The following is an 8003-nucleotide window of genomic DNA, read 5'->3' on the forward strand; positions in this document are numbered from 1 at the left end:
TTAATCTAGCTACTCATAGTACTGATAAAAACAACAATAATGATAGCGAAATAAACTATTGAATTCATGCTTGAAATAATCAAATAACAAATAGCAATAAACGATAATTGGCTTTGGATACTAACTAGCAATTCTATATCGATGGATGCAAATAAAGTAATAAACTGAAAATAGGCAGAGGAATACCGAATGAAATTGCAGAAGAAAGATCCGAAAACCGAATGGTATTGATTACGCAACAATATTAAGAACCCTAATGAATTAACAAAGCTAATGAAAACTGAATGAAACTGAATGTATAAAATTCTGGATGTTTGTATCTGTAAACTAGGTTACGTTATATAGCAAACTCACGTAACTTTATTCCTAAACCTAATATAGCTTTGGGCTTTGGATTTCTCGTTCTATATGTTTAAACTGCGTATCAGCTTGTAACTTGGTCGATCGACCACTGTGACCGGTCGATCGACTGAGTGGCTCTGAACAGTGTCTTCTGTAACTCGTGCTCTGGTCGATCGACTAAGGGAGCCAGTCGATCGACTGCTTTAGCTGATACTTGATTTCTAATTCTCGTGGATTTGTCTTTCGGGCCTCGAAATGCGCACCAAGCTCGTTCCTTGAGTGAATACTTTACGTCAAATGCAGTGCAAGGTACTCGGGGACGGATTTGGCTCAATATCTACTCATTTCCGCATAAATCTGCAATATTACATAAAAATACGAAAGTAGACGAAATGGGGCAAATAGTAGCCTTAAACTACATAAATGAGCTCTGAAATGCGTGTAAAATGGGGTGTAAAACATCATATTTAGGACACGCATGAAACTTCCCCAAACCAAACCCTTGTTTGTCCCCAAGCAAGAACTAGACTCGATCTAAAGGAACGAGTTCAATCTCAGAGTGAAATGCAATTGAATAGCCTAAACCAATTTAATGCAAAACTAACAATCAATTAGTAACGTGAATCATGCAAACGAGTTATGGAGTCGTTAAAAACTGTTGAACCGTCAACTAGGGAGACTCATCAAATTGGACTCTCACGGGTCGCTCAAATCACTCAATAAATACAGCAGGTGAATATATGTGAAAGATAGAAAGAATTCATTTTGTTAGTGACACTCACCTAACTACGACCTATAAGAACATGCCTGCAATATAATATGAAAGTAATCTCTACAACCGTACATATGCATTCCAACCGAACAAATGATCATGACATATGCCGAGGTATATATGGGATATGTGAGGTAATGGGCAGGAAAGGCAAAACATTTATGGGAATGTGAGGTACAGGTGATCAAGCTAGTACCGTAACAAAACCATATGACAATATCCACTTCTTGCTCAAACTTCAATCCACACGGTGCTATAGCAAGCACAAACTCACAATCTCCAAAATAATCAACTCCCCATAAGGTACAAATGAAACATGGGAGCAAAAATCGCCATTTGAATAAAGACTTGAATCATGCGAATTGATTTTTCTTTTTCTCTTCTCGGGTCCCAGTCGATCGACCGATTATGCCAGTCGATCGACTGCCTCTACAGTACAGCACTCTTTTTTTTTCTTTTTTCGAATCATTTTTCTTCTTTTCTTTTTTTTTTCTTTTTTTTTTCTTTTTCTTTCCTTTTTCCATCTTTCCATCTTCATCTCAGAATGAGCATATGCTACCAAAACGAAGTAACAATCCCAAAAACATAAACTATTACCTTGACAAGGGCAGGCTAAATGTAGGATGCAGTAATGGGACAAAAAGGCTGTTTTTGGCAGTGTGGAGCTTATGGGTAAAATGAATAAAGGAAGACCTCTACCACATGTGTCAACTAACCACAAACCGAATGCATACAGGTATTAAGCAGATTAAGTTCATATTTATGTAACATGTCTCATAAGGAGTAACTACTCACATCCTAGATAAACTGGTCATAGATGTCACCAGTTATAGGCTCTAAATCTCAGAAAATGATGTAGTTTGCCAAATTTCTAAGTCAAGTCTCAAATCCAGCAAATAAATTAACGAAAAATCGTAGACTATGCGATTGATTCTACTAATAACATGTCAATTAGCAAGGCTTAGGGGATAAAACAGATGCAAATGGAATGTCATCATTGAAATACTACCGTTCCGACTCGACCTACATGCTAAAATAAACGTGCATTTTTTGAAATTTTATTTTTGAAATTTTTCAATTTTTTTTTTTTAATTTTTGTGTATATAAAGGAATTAAACAACAATGCAAACTGAAATGTAAACGTGAATGCAAAAACATATGAAATGCAACGCAAAACCATTCCCCAAACCTAATCGCACAATGTCCCCATTGTGCAAAATCATGTAATGAAACAAACAGGAAGTGGGAATTTGCGAAAAATTAAGTAAACAAAACATGAATAGAAGACAAGGAAACTCACAAGACATTAAGCGCAGCAAAAGGAAACCTCCCCAAACCAGCGTGAGCTAGGAGGTTTCTGTAGCTAGCAGTACTACCAATAAGTACTTGAAAAGACAACAATACCACGCATAAAACCGAGAAAGCAATGTTGAAGCAGTAATTATGTGCAAAATTAAGAAAATGGAAGAAATCAGATATATGACGGAAAATAAAGTGGAGTAGAAAACTCCCTTAATTCCGCAAATCGACCAAACACAACAGGGGAGTGATCGTAAACAGGTATAGCAGCGTCCTCGGTCGATCGACCACATTACCCAGTCGATCGACCAATGTGTCAGGAACAAAAGCTCCTGGAACTGTGCAGCTCAGTCGATCGACCATAAGGGTCAGTCGATCGACTGGAATAACTGCTGTAACTTTCTGATTTCTTCGAATTAGCTCAATAAGTTGAGCTAATGAGGTCTAAAAACCTGCAAATGCACAATAATACGCGCCCAAAATTGCGCAAAACCCAAAGTAACCATCTAAAGTGTTTAAAATCCTAAGCAAAGTTAAAATGCGAAGTCTCGCGCACACAAAAGCAATAAATAAAAGGGTTCAACGAAAGCAAACAAAATGTATAGTTTGTGAAAAAGTCTCAATCAACTAATAGTTGATCAAGAATGGCCATGGAATGGCCCACTTGACTGGCTTCTGGCTACAAGAGGTAGCCTCAACAGTGCTCATCTTCTCAGCTGCAACGTCCGCAGAACTCAACGGATCAACATGTCGGACATCTTCCCATTCAATGACCTCTTCGGACTCGTCGGAATCTAGATCGGACTCCATCGCTTTGACTGGCGCATCTTCGGGCTCCTCATCCGTGCCATAGCTAAGGCATCCTAGACCACCTCTTTGAATGATTGCTCCTTCACAGCTGGACCAACATGTGGCTCTTACTTCCCCAAACCAGCTCCAGCAATGTCTAAAACAGAAGATTCTTCCTCCACTTTGCTCCCAATCTGGGGCGGAGGTGTCACAACAGGAGTAAGAATATAGACAGGCATATCAGGAAGTATAAAATAAGATTTCTTTTTAGAAACCGTATTGCAAGTGACAGGCCACATAGGGTCTTTCTTCCTAGCTGTATGGGTAAAGACAATGGAATGCTTCCCTACCTTAAAGGTCAAAGTACCCAAACCAACATCAATAACTGCACCAGCAATGTGCAGGAATGGTCTACCCAAAATAATAGGAATGTGGGCATCTTCGGGCATATCGAGTACCACGAAGTCAACAGGGAAGAAAAACTTCTCTATTTGCACGGGGATGTCCTCTAAGACTCCTATTGGCTGGACCGGAGAGCGATCAACCATCTGTACTGTCATGTTGGTTACTGCAAACCTATTCAATTTGAGCTTCCTAGCAAGACTCAAGGGCATTACACTAATACTGGCTCCTAGGTCACACAAGGCTTTCTCTATAGGAAAGGTGCCAATATTACATGGGACAGAAAAACTACCCGGGTATTCTAGCGTAAGGGGTGCAGTATGGGTCAAATAAGAGCATGACTCCTCAGTGAGTGCGACAGTGTGCACAGTTTCAAGTGACTTCTTTTTAGATAAGAGTTGTTTCATGAATTTTGTGTAAGCAGGAACTTGATTGACCAATTCAAGGAAAGGAACTTGCACATTTAAACTACGAATAACCTTTTCAAACTTATTAAATGATACATGTTCCTTTGTCGGCACTAATCTCTCTGGATAAGGGGCTGAAAGTAGCAACTTAGCCCTCTCCTCTAAATCTCTCATGCCGGCATCGGTGGACTTAGGCTGAAAGTCCACAACCTTCTCCTTGTTGTAGCTTGACCCTTCTTCAGACCGTCTCAAATGTGAACCATTAATTGACAAAAGGGTCGTATTTCGGAACCGGAACGGACCCATCAGCATTCGGATCTGTCCTCAATATTTTCGGGCCAGTAGTACCCCGAAACAAGTGATCCCTCAAGTTATCGGGCATCGGAGGACGAAAAGAATCACCTTCAGCAGCAATTTCAGTCGATCGACCAGGTTGGTCAATCGATCGACTGACTTCAACAGGACCAGAAGCTACTGTTTGTCGTACTTCAGTCGATCGACTGGGTATGTCAGTCGATCAACTGACATACCTGCTGATCGTCTTTTTCTTGTTTTTATTCGCCACTGCCTTCTTCTTGCTTGGTTTCGCCTCATCCTTTTCAGTGACGTCCTCAACCATAATGGGCCCATCAAGGGTAGACCCACTCCTCAAGGTAATGGCATTAAGGGTCTCCTTTTGATCAGTTTGAGTCGGTAGATGTCCCGGAGCTCGAGTTGTATTCTTGCTAGCCAATTGGGCAATTTGGCTCTCCAACATCTTCATCCCGGCCTCTCTAGCCTGGGATTCCTTCAACAACAAATTCTTTAACTCATTGAAATCGAAACCTTGGGTTTGTTCTTTCTTTCTTTGTGGGGACATACAGAGGCTTTTGGAACTATTGTTGCTTATGCGGGGGCACATAGTTCTGCTGCTGTTGCTGCTGTGGAGGTTGAGTCGGATTCAAGACATTTTGGCTACTCCACCTCAAGTTTGGGTGGACATTCGGCTCATAGTAAGTGTTTGTCTGCCTATAATGTTGGAAGGCAGCACAAGACTCAAAGGGACTAGGACAATTGTCTGAAACATGTCCCTCAGCTCCACATATTTTACAGACGAAAGGACCGTCTGAAACAGCATTTACATGGTAAATCCCTCCTTTGGAAGCTCCTACCAACTCGTACTTGTCAAATCTCGCCGTGAGAGCTTCTAATGCAGCTACAGAAGGAGATTCAACAGCTCTCCTTTGATTTCCCCGGGAATTCCCATACTCAGCTTTGTGGGTGGCCAAGTCATCTATGATCTTCCACCCCTTAGTCTCCCCCGTGTTCTCTTGGAATCTGTCATTAGCTGTCACATCCAGGATAGCCCTCTGATCGTCATAGAGCCCATTGTAGAACTGATTGCAAAGGCTCCATTTCTCAAACCCATGATGCGGAATGGTTCACACCAGCTTCTTGAAACGGACCCATGCCTCATGAAACTTCTCATCAGGCCCCTGTTTAAAGCTCGTGATTTGAGCTCTAATAGCATTCGTCTTCGAGGCAGAAAAGTACTTCTTGTAGAATGCCAAGGCCAATGAATTCCAGTCGGTGATCCCATTAGCAGCTCGATCCAGAGCTCTATACCACTTCCTTGCGGCATCGCGGAGTGAGAATATAAACATAGTCTCCTTTATCTGGTCCTGGGTCACACCGGTCGGCGGGGGTATAGAGCAGCAATAATCAATAAATATCTCCATATGCTTGGCTGCATCTTCATTTGCAGATCCCCCGAATTGGTTTCTCTCAACCAAGTTGATATAAGAAGGCTTCGGTTCGAATTTCCTATCAGCTCCCGGTAATTCGAACACCTTGTATAGATTTGCAGCTGTCGGCTCAGAGTGACTTGCTATAGTTGCTTCTTCAGCCATGACTGAAAATTCTGGAGATGTGACTGTCTCAGCTGAAGAAGTGGAAATGGGTGATGAAGGTGGATCCTCCTCGTATAGCTCGTTCTCATAGTAACTAGACAGAGTACTCAGCTCTTCCTCTGTCGGCAATATCCTAGATGATCGTCTCAACTTACGCAAGGTCTTCTCAATCTCAGGATTAAAAGGTACTAATTCGCCACCCTGTGACCTGCGCATAAGAAGAAACTACAAAAAGAATATGAGAGTAGTTTAAGGAACGAATGTCCCCTAAACTAAGAAACAGACTAAAATAAAACAACTAAAAATTAGAACAATTGCCTCCCCGGCAACGGCGCCAAAATTTGATACCCGTTGTTGTGAGTACCAAAAAAAATATTTATAAAACCTATTAAAACTAACAAAAGCTAGTGGTAACAGGGTCGAACCACATAGAGGCAGATGTAATTATTAGATGTCTAATTTCAGTCTAAGGTAACAGTATGTGGGGATTGAGTTGATTTGGTCTATAGCTAAAGGCAAATAAAAGACAGTAAACTAAATAAACGGATAAAATCAAGAATTAAAAAGGTGCAAGGATGGTCGGTTCACTATAGTTTCGGCGGCAGCAAACTAGGTAGGTCTAAAACAATCACGTGAGACGGGAAAATAAGAGGTCATCTCGGTCCACTCTAACAGGTAGCATCTTTCGATCTCGCTACAGGTCCCTAATACCACTAATACTGACTTTCGTCCTGAAAAGTGACTAAAGGTCTCAATTAATCTATCTTTCGATCTAATTAATCTAGTCGTCTTAATTAAGTAGGCTATCTCCCTTCCCTATCTTTCGATCATTATTGGGTCGGTCAAATCCTAGGTATTCAACTGGTCGCGTGCACTCGATTCGTCAAACACAATAATTAAAACAAAACAATCACAGCGTGGCCAGTCGATCGACCATGGAACCCAGTCGATCGACCGGCATGGGATTCCAGGCCATATTAATTCTAATGCCGCCTAACCTACAGTTCCCCTACATCCTAGCACAATTAATCTAGCTACTCATAGTACTGATAAAAACAACAATAATGATAGCGAAATAAACTATTGAATTCATGCTTGAAATAATCAAATAACAAATAGCAATAAACGATAATTGGCCTTGGATACTAACTAGCAATTCTATATCTATGGATGCAAATAAAGTAATAAACTGAAAATAGGCAGAGGAATACCGAATGAAATTGCAGAAGAAAGATCCGAAAACCGAATGGTATTGAATACCCAACAATATTAAGAACCCTAATGAATTAACAAAGCTAATGAAAACTGAATGAAACTGAATGTATAAAATTCTGGATGTTTGTATCTGTAAACTAGGTTACATTATATAGCAAACTCACGTAACTTTATTCCTAAACCTAATATAGCTTTGGGCTTTGGATTTCTCGTTCTATATGTTTAATCTGCGTATCAGCTCGTAACTTGGTCGATCGACCACTGTGACCGGTCGATCGACTGAGTGGCTCTGAACAGTGTCTTCTGTAACTCGTGCTCTGGTCGATCGACTAAGGGAGCCAGTCGATCGACTACTTTAGCTGATAATTGACTTCTAATTCTCGTGGATTTGTCTTTCGGGCCTCGAAATGCGCACCAAGCTCGTTCCTTGAGTGAATACTTTACGTCAAATGCAGTGCAAGGTACTCGGAGACGGATTTGGCTCAATATCTACTCATTTCCGCATAAATTTCCAATATTACATAAAAATACGAAAGTAGACGAAATGGGACAAATAGTAGCCTTAAACTACATAAATGAGCTCTGAAATGCGTGTAAAATGGGGTGTAAAACATCATATTTAGGACACGCATCAACTTGTAATCTTTCATTTTCATGTATTTGTTGTAAACCATTATACACTCTATTTATAAAATTTGTTCTTGGATTGTATCTCCGATTTCACTACCTCGGGAAACCGAGACGGTAATGCCCCAACTCTCTTTGCCGGGTAGTTAGGGTGTTACTGGTGTGTTATCGGTTCCTACGTTAATAGGTTCGGTCTCCTCAATGATGGGGGTCCTATCTTCTAGTTTGTCAAGTTCTTTGGCTAGGTGAGGTGGGTAGTCA

At 40.8% G+C, this 8003-nt stretch overlaps 1 non-coding gene across 1 annotated transcript; it reads left to right on the forward strand.

Annotated features, from left to right (window-relative positions):
• Positions 1-5412: 5412 nt before the first annotated feature.
• LOC141645070 (small nucleolar RNA R71) lies at positions 5413-5519 on the forward strand. Its single transcript, XR_012544663.1, has one exon. It is a non-coding gene; the product is annotated as a small nucleolar RNA R71 (small nucleolar RNA).
• The last annotated feature ends 2484 nt before the right edge of the window (positions 5520-8003 follow it).

The sequence above is a fragment of the Silene latifolia genome, chromosome 2 (genome assembly GCF_048544455.1).
Source record: "Silene latifolia isolate original U9 population chromosome 2, ASM4854445v1, whole genome shotgun sequence".
Taxonomy (NCBI): domain Eukaryota; kingdom Viridiplantae; phylum Streptophyta; class Magnoliopsida; order Caryophyllales; family Caryophyllaceae; genus Silene; species Silene latifolia.